At 39.1% G+C, this 12,524-nt stretch overlaps 1 pseudogene; it reads right to left on the bottom strand.

Moving 5' to 3' along the window:
- LOC118422235 overlaps nucleotides 1-4,755 on the bottom strand; it is a 9,770-nt pseudogene extending 5,015 nt beyond the window's left edge.
- Nucleotides 4,756-12,524: the final 7,769 nt, after the last annotated feature.

A 12,524-nucleotide genomic window follows, 5' to 3' on the forward strand; every position in this document is an offset into this window, starting at 1 on the left:
AATGATAATGATTATGATTATAATTTTTATAATAGAGAATAGAATTCATCTCGTGATGTATGTTGACAGTAACTTGCTGTTTTAGTAAATAGGCCTTGTGATTCCAATATCATAATTATAAATTAATAATTATAATTATAGTATTGGAATCACGAGATGAATTCTATTTTCAAGGACTCTGCATATAAACTTGACACAAATGAAAAATGATCACATTATCATAATGGGAGTATACTTTATAGTTTAAGGGGGGCATCAACCACCGAATTGGAGCAAGCACTCTAAGTAAATGGACATTATCATGTCATTATGATGTGGAAAGGTGAGGAAAAAAGATAGGTGTCAACTACCCAAAAAAGGTGTCCATTAATCGCCAAATTTTGTTTTTCTGAGATTGTTAGTGTATCGTACGGGTGATACTGTCCGCCCAGGTCTCCTTCAAGGTCCTCAAGTGCAGACACCAAGACATCCTCTACCTCCAAACGGTTTTCTCGGGAAATTCCGGCAGGAAACCCTTTCGAAATGACGATATGCCTTGTTAGTTAATCCACGATTACTTTGATAGATATTATATCAAAACAAGGTTTTTGACACGACAAAAAGTACGGTAACTTTTGTATGTTCAACTATAAAATAGAAACAAAAAAGAGAAAGAATAAAAAATATAGCTTACAATTTTATCAATTAAAGTATATAGGATAATAAGATTCTACTAATCAATATAGAATAATAAGAAAAAACTCTGTACAATCATGATCAGTTGGGGCTAAACCAGAGTGTCACTATCTTTTCTAATTACAAAGCAATCTTTTATGTTTTTAGCATTATAATAGCTGTCGGGTCTGAAAATATAATCAAATCTACTTCTGGTATCTAGTTTTCTAGTATCTAGAAATCTGTAGTATTTAGACATAGGAATGTGAATAACTTATTGCGTAACATATCATACATATGTAACCACATAACGAAGTGAAATTCAATATCACAACTGATTTCCAGTACATCATTTTTTTTCATTATTTTTCAGAGACTTAAGGCTAGGACATAATTACAAACACATTTCGTCAGCGTAAAAAAGATGGTTCACAAGAAATCCTGCTATATAGAGTCTCGAACTTAAGTCATCAATATATACATTGAATAATAGTGGAGATAGCAGACTCACTTGGCTTACACCATTTGATACATAAAAGCAGGGAGAAAGCATTGTTCCATCTAATACACATTGTTTGGTTCTGGTACCAGTAAACCAGAAACCTCACCAAATACACCGGGACCTTTCTGTCAAGTAGTTGTTTAAATAGAGTCCAAGAAACAAGTGGCGAACCGAGACCCCGGTAGTACTCAATTCACACGACACTTATTTTTGTCTGTTTTAAAGTAAATACACAAATGTCAAGTCCATGGCCACGTTTAAAACCAAATTGATGAGCAGAGGTTTGAAGATATGGCTCTAGCCTGTTCAGTAAAATGGCCTCCAGAACTTTGGATGATGTTGATGTAAGGGCAATTGGTCTATAATTATCACTACTAGAAATATATAAACCTGATTAGCGCACTTAAGACAGTACTTCCATTTAAAAGAAATATATCATTTGCTATATTTTGCTAACAGGACGGCCTGTAAGAAAATCTAATGCAACGGACGTAATTTTATAATGCAACGTTCACCAACGATCCAGGAATAGCTTAAGATTCAGATTCAGATTCAGATTTATTGGTTCTTGGCATGGCAAATGACATCATATCTGTCACATGAAGTGTGCCACGAATTACATTCCGTAAAATCCTTAAAAGTCAATACAGTTTACAAACATGCATAATCACATTTTGTTTAAAAACCTAGACGTTGGCACTGGATTAAACATAGGAGTGGCGGAGAGACAAAAGTGGACGCAAATATGTCAGCAAACAATAACGTACGTAAAATTTACAAGGAAAAAGTAACTGCATGTATATTCTGTACAGACGCAGTACTAGTGACCTATCGCCACAGAGTCGCCATCTTGATAGAGCAATTTCATTACAAACATGCATAATCACATTTTGTTTAAAAACCTAGACGTTGGCACTGGATTAAACATAGGAGTGGCGGAGAGACAAAAGTGGACGCAAATATGTCAGCAAACAATAACGTACGTTAAACAATAACGCAATTTCATTGCTCTAGGAACAAAGGAGAGTCCATGTCTCTTAGTCTTACTCTTTGTCAGTGCCCGGTAGCGCCCTTCGCGACGGAGGTTATAACAATTGTTCAAATATTGTTTAAATAACAAAATTACTGTTACAGAATAGCTGCGGAGTCCAGGTTTCATGCTGGCTGAACAGACAATTCACTCACAATGACGTTATCTCATTAACATATTTGTATACAAAACCCACTGGAGGTGAGCCTACCGTAACCAGAAAGGTTCCTGACGACCCTGCATCTAGAAGACAGGATTGGTGCTTCGTTCTGAATCACGGACGTCAAACGATGGGGATCCAGGTTAGAGACGTGAAGAGGTATATCATCAACTCCATGGCACTCCCTGAACGTTTGGATATAGAAGGAGACAGTCAGAGAAATGACGGCAGGGCATTGACAGGCGGTGGGACTGATTGAATAAATAGAATAGAAGATAAACAGCACTTTCTAGTAGAATGTAGACGTCCAACAAAGAGAGACTTGAACTTCATAGACTGATAAAACCTTTGTTCCCCACTTCATACACCCGAGTAATGCAGAAAAATTCATATTCCTAATGAAGGTAAACGAACTTTCGATTGTAAAGCATATCCGCTCCTACATTTTCAGTATCACAAAGAAGCGAGAAGAAGTCGACTTCACTTAGTATACTAGTAGAATATGATCCCTTTGTTAATTGACGTTGTAAATATTCCAAGTATTTGTCAATTATCACTTTGTTGCGGCCTGTACTTCAATCAGTTGGTATATTATGTACAATAAGGTTTTTGATATCTGTTTTATTGCATTTCACATATAGATGAACAATTCATAGGATAAAAGATAGGGACACAGACAAATATAATCCAGGTATCCAAGGAAAGGAAAAGAAAACAATAGAGTGTACAAGTTAGAAATTTTGACTTAAAACGCACGGACTGGAATACAGTGGAAGCCGCTTAATTGCACACCCAATTTACCAGCGAATCCCGTGCAATTATCCGGCGTGTGCGATAATGCGAAGTTACCCAGTGGGACTGCACCGCCACGGGATTTTGGGATTCCGTGCAATTGACCGAAGTGTGCGTTTATCCGACGTGCAATTAACTGGCTTCCACTGTATATGTAGCAAAATAAATGTAATAGCAAATTATTATATAGGCTTACGTATCTCAAGCGATAATAGAATACATTCAAAATAGAACGTCAGGAAATATTGCAAATACAATAAAGAGTTTGATTGATTGATTCATTCATTCATTCATATACGTTATTACTGGATGTTGTTCTACTTTAGCCATGTGTTGGAACCGCTTCACCGCTTCCAAACAAAGGGCTTAAATAAACATTTTAAACACGAATCATGAACATTTCAAACAAATGTACCTGATGATAGGGTCCAACACATGACGGTACAGACGATAGCACTCCTCGTCTCCTGCATAGACTCCGGTATCGCTACTGGGAACTTGAAGTCCACTCCGCACCACATCATTAATGGTGAACCCAGTCAATGACGTCTTTTTGTCCTAAGAGAGAGAAAGGTATGAACTTGATAACAACAATGTACTTACATATCAACATACATTTATGAAGAAGAAGAATTTTTATTGCACGACAATTGTACATGGTACAAAGTATGGCAACAGCTATTACATAAATACAAAATAGAGGTAACATAACAATAAGGGCTAACATGATTTATGTTTTTCTCTCTGCTTTAAGAAGGTCGGGGGGGGGGGGAGGAAAGGTGCCGGCTCCAACTTCACAACGTATCGCATAGCACTCCATATGAGCGGGTAATAAAACTCTTTTATTCCAGCAACAAAGTGCAATATGGTGATAAGGACCCGGTTTACACACGCGTTTTCGGAGTTGACTATGATTACAGTCTACTCAGCGAAGAAATTTTAGGTTATCCAAGTACCCTTTTACCGCACTAAACTTGAGTCATGTTGAAACCATTCTCAAGTCGCTCTTGCAGGGACGCAAATTGCTTTTCCTTGGGTGTACATCTACGAAATTGACTCCCGGTGAGTTATGCATTTTTTTTTTGGTCAGGGGTCGCGTTTGAAAATCAGTAAATCACTTGGCTCAATCGCTTCTTACTCAGCTTTATGCTATAAGTTTTCAATATGTTGTGTTTCGGTTTTGGGCACCCTGTTGTGCAAGTTTAATATGACTTTATTCAGAATGCAACATGCATGGGCAATACAAAGTGGGCACGTAGGCAGCGTGGCTGATAGGTGTAACGACATACATAAATATACAATACAAAATTGAATAATATAAGTAGAATAAAAAGTAGATGCATTTAAAATATGATAAGTTGAATATGATTTAAAGCGAGAGAGTGACAGCTGGGCGCTCCACGTCACTTCGCGGCCCCGTGTGTAACTGAACGGTACTGAGTCGGACGTAAACGGAGTGCTCTGTGAATCGACTTGAAGTCGCGTGTGTAACCACAGCAAATGTCTTACCTTTAACTGATCCCACAACTTCCTGCTGAGGTATTTGCGTCCCCGGCAGCGATGTTGGCTTGTCCAACCAGGGTACTGTAGCGATGCCCCCACCTGCATGGCTGCCATGGTTCGCTCTGAGTTTTTTTTAATGAAATTCCAGAAAAGAATGTTAAAAAAGAAGTCATTTATTGTACGTTAGGCCACGTTGATTTGATTATATGGATGACATCCGCGCTCGCACCAATTTTCGGCCATTTCCAAAAAAAAAAAAAGTTTTCGACCACACAATAAATTGTGCAAAGCAGCTGTAAAATGAGCACAAATATTCCGCTAATAATATACTAATGCCATAGAATGCCAAAATGAATCTAAAGTCAAAGAATAAGATGTGAAAGGACAGAAAGAAAAGAAATCTATTGTTGGTTGGGGGAGGTACCAGTACAGAAAATTCAGGTGCAGAGGATCGTTTCCAGGTCCGGACATGAACCTTGACCTGATTTTCTGTGGAAACTTGAGAACTTGCAATACTCAAAACAATCATGGTAATTGGTCAATTTTGCTACAAAGGAATCTGTTTGGTGGATTATTGGACTCCCACTGCATTTTAAAATCTCATCTCCATGTAATAAAGGCTAACTGTCTCTGTACCTTTGACTGTAGAAACTTGGTGCAATTGACTATAAACTCTACTTGACTTCGCTGTTGTTGTCTTCTTGGCCCCCCGGTTAGACCCCAAATGGCTGCCGACATAGTGTGTCCATTTTGTAATTGGCGAAACCTGTTCCTCTGTTTTTTTTTCAGGTCTGTTTTTTTTTCGGATTGGTCCAAGAAGAAAAAAATGTTTTGCACCCTTATGATGTACTGGTCCCTTTTGGTATACCATGCTGTGTGTGTTTAGTCCTATGTTCAACCTTCCTGGCCACTTTGATTTCATACTGAAGGCAATTTTTTTTTGGCCAAACTTTTTTTTATTCGCTCGCTCGCATCAGTTTTGGAGTTCCCGGAGGATGTCATCCATATAATCAAATCAACATGGCCTTACTGCTCTCATAAGCTAAGTACAGGTCATGATGATAAAGTTGATGATACGTAATTTTGAATAATCTAAGTACAAGTACTAGTTTTTAGGAAAAAATGCTAAAATGGTGCTCTCCCTCGCTTGTAATGCAATGCTTCTTTACAGAAACGTAGATAATAGTAATTCAAACAGATCTACGCGCGTTTTTTGCAATAATTTATAAAGCTTATTTTTCGTTAATTTTTTCCTCGATTTTCAAATATCCCTTCGTTACCGGCAGTCAGGAGCGCTAATAGCGTCCCCTTGAGGCGGCTGCACAGGAAGTTCTACCTTACGGGTGAATTTCAAAATAAATTCTATCCGTTTTTGATGAGCAGTTTTTCCATAATAACGCCCAGAAAATATTGTTATCTAGCTATTTAAAATATTGTTATCTAGCTATTTTTAAAGGAAAAACAGGGTCTTGCAAGTTTCCAGAGGGGTAAGTAACAGCCGCACTCATGCGGCGAGCTTCCACTCGGAGTCACGTGATCGTGAAGTCATCCATAACTAATGGCGGACCCACACGACGCGAGTAAATGTGAAGGTAGCAGAACACAGTTTTCGGCCAAGCAGGATGTCTAAATAGTTGTCTAAATGTTATTTAGATATCGAAAACACGGGGACTTATCTTGTACACAATTGATACGAGTGCTCTTCTCATTGCTGTAAAGAGAACAATCAACAATATAATGACACTCGTCTTCTTTTTTAAGTTACAATATTCATTTTGACAAATTATTTGCTTTAAAGGAATGTAGTTATGAGACTTCTTATAATGCGTAAGAATTATCGCCACTTATGGTCGGACAATTGAGTGAAATTTCAGATATGCGGCGCGGCCATTAACCCAAACTATTTTGGTCCATCTGGGTACCTGTGGTCATTGACATATATATTCGACAGAAACAGTAACAGGCTTTCACATGCAAATTTCTTGTGCGTCACCAGTCAAAGTCTGTGCGACATCAATAAATTACATATTACTGTTACAGTAGCAAGACACGATTTTGGTCCATCTGGGTACCTGTGGTCATTGACATATATATTCGACAGAAACAGTAACAGGCTTTCACATGCAAATTTCTTGTGGGTCACCAGTCAAAGTCTGTGCGTTATCAATAAATTACATGTTACTGTTACAGTAGCATGAGACGATTTTGATCCATCGGGGTATCTGTGGTCATTGACATATATATTCGACAGAAACAGTAACAGGTTTGGATTTTAAAAAATGTTGGCAATTCAGCCAGTGACACTGTTGTAGTCGATTGTAAAACTCGCAAGGTAACAGTTACTCAAGCATCTACGGATAAATTCGAAAAAAAATACGGGGATCCTATTGTGTTCGGACTGTACCATTATTCGGCTGCACAGGGTATGATTATTGAGATCATCTCCAATTATATTGGTATTTGCATATATTTATACGATTGGAGATACTTACCAAAAAATAAAAAATAAAAACAAATGACTTTTTATTTCTGTAACAGGTAAGGTGCAACAAATTGGACTGGCCCCTTTTAGCATTGTAACGTTATATAGCATGGGATAATAGAGTTCGACAGGTTTGCCCATGCACAAGTAGTCACTGAGGTACAAGCTCGACAAAAATGTCTTCACTGGCCTTAGTTATCTAAGAGTTCAGAAACTCATTAATCTCTGCCCGAAGTGGCCTCCTCCAAAATTTAGAACGTCAAAAAGCCCTTTTTGTGGATTCCTTTTTGAAAATATTGGCAGGTTGGCATGGTCACTGTTGACATGACAGGCTTGATAGAGAAATAGCTTGTTGGGTACCAAGCCTTTGGTATATAGTCGGCCATGATGTTAAAGCTACTACCATACAAATACACCGCTAATATGACTGATTCGCATAGATTATGGCCTAGTGTGCATGAGACTCTGAAAAACGCAAGTTGTGCTTTATACGAATGAAATGACATAGATTATAGAAATTATTTTTATGCGGCTTGAAGAGGTCATTTTTTCAATTGTGTCTATGTTTGATAATTATAAGACTAAAATAAGTCAATATTATGAGTTATCCACGAAATGCCCACTTAGGTTTTCTCTTAGGTGGATAAACTTACACAACTTAGCCCCTGTGCTGAGCGTTTTTATCATTCAAAATTACAGCCACAGATGTTATATACAATTAGACTTCAAACTAAATGTACAAAATTTCCGATAAATGATCCGCACCGGGCCCGTGTGTCTGATTGCGTCTGCCAACGATTTCCTGATGCATGTCTAACATGGTACATCCGCTCAAAATTAATAATTGTTGGTCAAATTAGTTGTTTTTTTGCCTTTGACCTATGCTCCGGTACTAGTATGCTCCGGTACGAGATGTTTGTAATGGTTGTTTCGATAAGAATAGTGTTGGGTCTACCACAGATTGAACAATGTCTTAAAATTCAGCGGTAGCCAAACGATTCACTCAGTTTTTCACCGCTTGTCTAATTTCCTCCGCAAAAAAATTAGGGCTCTGGAAATGAAAAACAAAATGAAATTTACCCATTCGACAAGGGCGTTGCCAAGAACAAATCATTTTTCTGTTCCCAGCAATGGACGGTAAGGCCATCTGGAAGCCAATGTCCGATTATATGTGGATACAGTCAAACTGTTTATATCGGCCACTCAAGGTACGGGCCAAATGTGGCTACTAAAGACAGGAAGACAATATAGAGGGGGGTACCTGTACAAAGGAAATGCTGCTTAATTGACCGCGTGCAATAAGTTACACATGCATGTTTCCATCAGATCTTTATTCTCATTGCCGGTAATTAATACTTAGGTAAGTCACTTTGGATGTACAGTTCGAATATTTCTAAAGAAAATAACTAGACATATACTGCAATGCTTGATCCAAATGACCAACATGACCTCGATCGATCGCGCCGCCAAAAGCTCTCGGCCGTCAAAGCTGAACCAACGCCAAACTCAACCAAACTTGCCCATTTTTCCGTAAATTGTCACAAATAAATTGTCTCGATCGTACGTCTCGAAATTTCACTGACCGTGCCAATTCAAAATCTATCGAAACTGATTAATATTACCTTGTCCGCCAAAACTTCTGGCTTTGGCGGGCTAGGCCATTCTATTTGAAAAAGAAAGATTTTAAACCAAGCCCAGGATTACGATACGGCTGCTGTATGGCTGAACTCGTGCCATAACCGCGGAGGCCATCCGTTCGCCATGGCCGCAATATGCAGTGTTTCTGTATCTACGGGACCGGAAATTGTGTGGTCGCGGCCGCGTAATGCGACTATTCCGTAATGCTTAGGTCAATGGGGAAAATCCAAGAGACCGACAAAAACTGGCCACTTTTGCCGGGTGGCCCGCTCTGCTAAGGTGACCGCTAATACAGGTTTGACTGTTAAGACAGAGACAAGATAACACAACCCAAACACTTACCAACGATTGGACTCTGCTGCCTTGGATCCAGCACCTATAACTCCAAAAAGAATCGATTCTGAGACACCTTTTCTCTCTTCTTATAAGGTTACTTCTTTCCAGAAATTCTTAACCCTGTTGACTTGTTCTGTTGGTAACTTTTTTTCTATCCAATTAAACCTCCGAGGGCTTGTTTCTTTATCGGATAAGAAGAACTTGTAATGATCTCTTTTGTGCTGCTGCTGCAGATTTTCCCCATTGGTGCACTTTCCTGTGGTATGCCACATTGGGTGAGAAAAACAAAACACTGGACCCTTATATGGATCAGCCATTAACCCATAAAAATACTAGTACAACCAAGGTGATATAACGTCCTTGGTACAACTAGGTCAACCGTTCCCTTCTTTCACCACCTCTTAACCCTTGTCTTGCTGTGCCATATTGGTTCATCAGCTCAGTACCTTTTGACCTCTTCTGTACTGCTGCTGATTTGCTTCTCCTTTGGGTATGCTACATTTTTTGGGATAATATGACAAACCAAAAGGAATATACGGGACCCACGAACAACACTCATGTAAATATCGAAGGGCTCAGCAAGACAAGGGTTTTAATAGGCGCTGCCATCTTGACACCGGCCCCAGGTTTCCTGCAGTCATTGACATAGATGTCGGACAGCAAAATCTCAAGGTTATTTATTTACCTAAGTTGTCTGAAAATTTTAATGACATCCCGTCAATCCCTGATTATGGTAGCCTATTCCGAACTTTTTCTTTAAACATCAAAGATGTTTACGAGTGTGAGTTTGGCCCATGAAAGCGACAATTCGTACTTTACAGAATTCATTTGTAAACATTATACGCAGGGTGAAACGGGTCTAGGAGTAAAAACGTGCGTTTCTACATATTGGGGTTTTCTTCTGGCGAAGGTATGGGATGGTGGAACTCTAGTTGGGAGATCATTTATTTGGTAAAGTTTTGACAGCCTTTGGTTTTGTAGGTCACTGATGTCATGAGAAATATGACGGTCCGTGCGTTTATGATCTAGTCCGAAAAGACGGTTAGGCTACACAAGGACATTCTATAACGTCCTTGGGCTACAGAAGGTGAATCTTGTGGGTAGATCAGCGTGCTTTCACGAGTGTGAGTTTGGCCTTTGAAAACCACAATTCGTGCTTTACAGTAACCAATTGCAAACAATATAACCAGTGTGAAACGGGCCTTGGAGTAAAAGCATGCCTTTTTTTCATATAGGGGTTTTCTTCACCCCCCAAGAGATAGTGGAACGATCGCCAGCTAACACTTTGAGGGACGTATACAAGGGTCCTGATTTGGGGTGTAAGTGAGTGTTATTTCAGTGTCGAATAGCAGTGTAGAATTCATCAGAAATACCCATAGTAATCAATTGACATGACATGCAAGTTTGCATTTGAGGTGACGTTTTCCTTAATGTAAGGAAGTTTGATTTTTGACATGATGACAAATTCCTTGATCCTCCACTCTTCGTTTGTACAAGATTGCATGAATTGCAAGTATATGCTGGAACAGTGACCTAAAAAGACAAAAGGTGAGTCTCTATTTTGAATATTCTAGTCTATGCTTCAATGTTGCGAACACGTAAGTACCATTGGTAAGGCAGTCTCTACATGCATAGCTATTAGGTGGGAGATGTTTTAGACAGAATTCCATGACCCCATAACTTTGCCAAATGGTATTAACTATCGCGACTTATGCAAGTATCGAATTCCCGTCATTCATCTATGTCTTATTTTCTTATAAATCAATCATATTAGGTCGTCATTTTCAAAATTTAGATATATAGACATCCCCTTGATTCTTGGTGACATGTTCCGAATGTTTGAAAGTCATAATATCGATAGCGTGCTGATTGATACGCATTGATTTTCATCAGTCTGAGTTTGGCCTGTAAAAACCACAATTAGTGCTTTACGGGAATCATTTACATACAGTATACCCAGTGTGAAACGGGCCTTGAAAATAAAAGTATGCACTTTTGGGTGCTCTTAAAATGGGTCTCACTCAATACCGAAAACAACCGAAAACAACTTTCACTAATTACCGAAAACAACCGAAAACAACCATAAAGAACAGACAATCATTTCAATGGGTTATTATTTAATAATTTTGATTTTGTTTTGGACAGGATTTAGGCTAGAAAGGATTAATTTGTTTGACGACCCATGTTATTAATACAGTATTAATAGAGTCAACGATTTCCTTTGCCTGTTCGAATGTACTAATGTTCAAATTCAGATTCACAGATCCTGTTATAAATGGGGACTGCTTGGTCAACTCGCAAACTCATTAATGGATATCTATACTACTTGGCATCTATTGTGTAACTCAAAAAAGAGGTTACGGTGGGGCGGGGTGTAGTAGTGGCCACATTGCGAAATCGGTGTCACCACTATCCCCCGGCAAATCCTCTGCTTGGAAAATAGGTTTGCTTATCAGTAATTATGCTTGTTTTAGGAGATTTCGAGTTGTTTTCGGTATTTGTCGAGTTGTTTTCGGTTGTTTTCGGTATTTAGTGAGACCACTTAAAATGACATATAAGTTCCCTGATTTGGGATGTGAGTGTTAGTTGTGGAATGGTTAGGTGGACGGGACTCCTGTATGTAATACATTGTATTCGAGGCCAGGCAATCGGTTAATTAAGTTAGTCTATGGCATACTTCTTCCCCCAAGCTTCTCTTGTTCATCAGATTTGTGAATTGTTACTTAATTTGTCCTGAAAATCTTTTTTTATGCTTCAGAAGTAAGAAACAGCCCAGAGGTAATTTCTCTTCCGACAGCTTGTCAAGACACCTGTCAAGCTGATTAGGCTGACCCAATTGGCCAGAGTGTTGCCTAGGGCTATACCTTTGGGTAATAACAAATAAGCTGGGATTGGTCAGTTTCTTTTCACCTTCTTCTCACCCTGACGCCTCTAGGCCCGAGGGCCTGTGAGTTGTCAGCCCCTGGACAAAATATCTTCATTCTCCTCTCTCTAAGGCCATGTCCTTGACTTAATCAAAGTTCGGTTCTTTTTTACGTGTTGTTTCCTTAATCTGGTCTATCCACCGTTTTCTTGGCCTGCCTGCCGGCCTCTTCTTTTTTGGTTTCCAGTTAAAAATTCCCTTAACGTCTCTGTGGTCTGGCATTTTATACAAATGCCCGAACCATCTCAGTTGGTTTCTTTCAATCAGTGTCAATATAGGTTCGACAGACAACTTTTGACGTATGACCTCGTTTATGACTCTGTCTAGTTTGGTTACTCCAAAGATGAGTCGGAGCACCCTCATCTCAGTGGCCTGTACTCTGCTTTTCATTTTTTTTTTTGGGGGGGGGGGTCAGAGTCCAGATTTCTCTCGCATAAAGTAGTACTGGCCTTAAGATGGTTGTGTAAATACAGGTTTTGACGTCCTTGTGTATGGGTCAGTTAC

This window comes from Branchiostoma floridae, chromosome 9 (genome assembly GCF_000003815.2).
Source record: "Branchiostoma floridae strain S238N-H82 chromosome 9, Bfl_VNyyK, whole genome shotgun sequence".
In the NCBI taxonomy this organism is placed as follows: Eukaryota; Metazoa; Chordata; class Leptocardii; order Amphioxiformes; family Branchiostomatidae; genus Branchiostoma; species Branchiostoma floridae.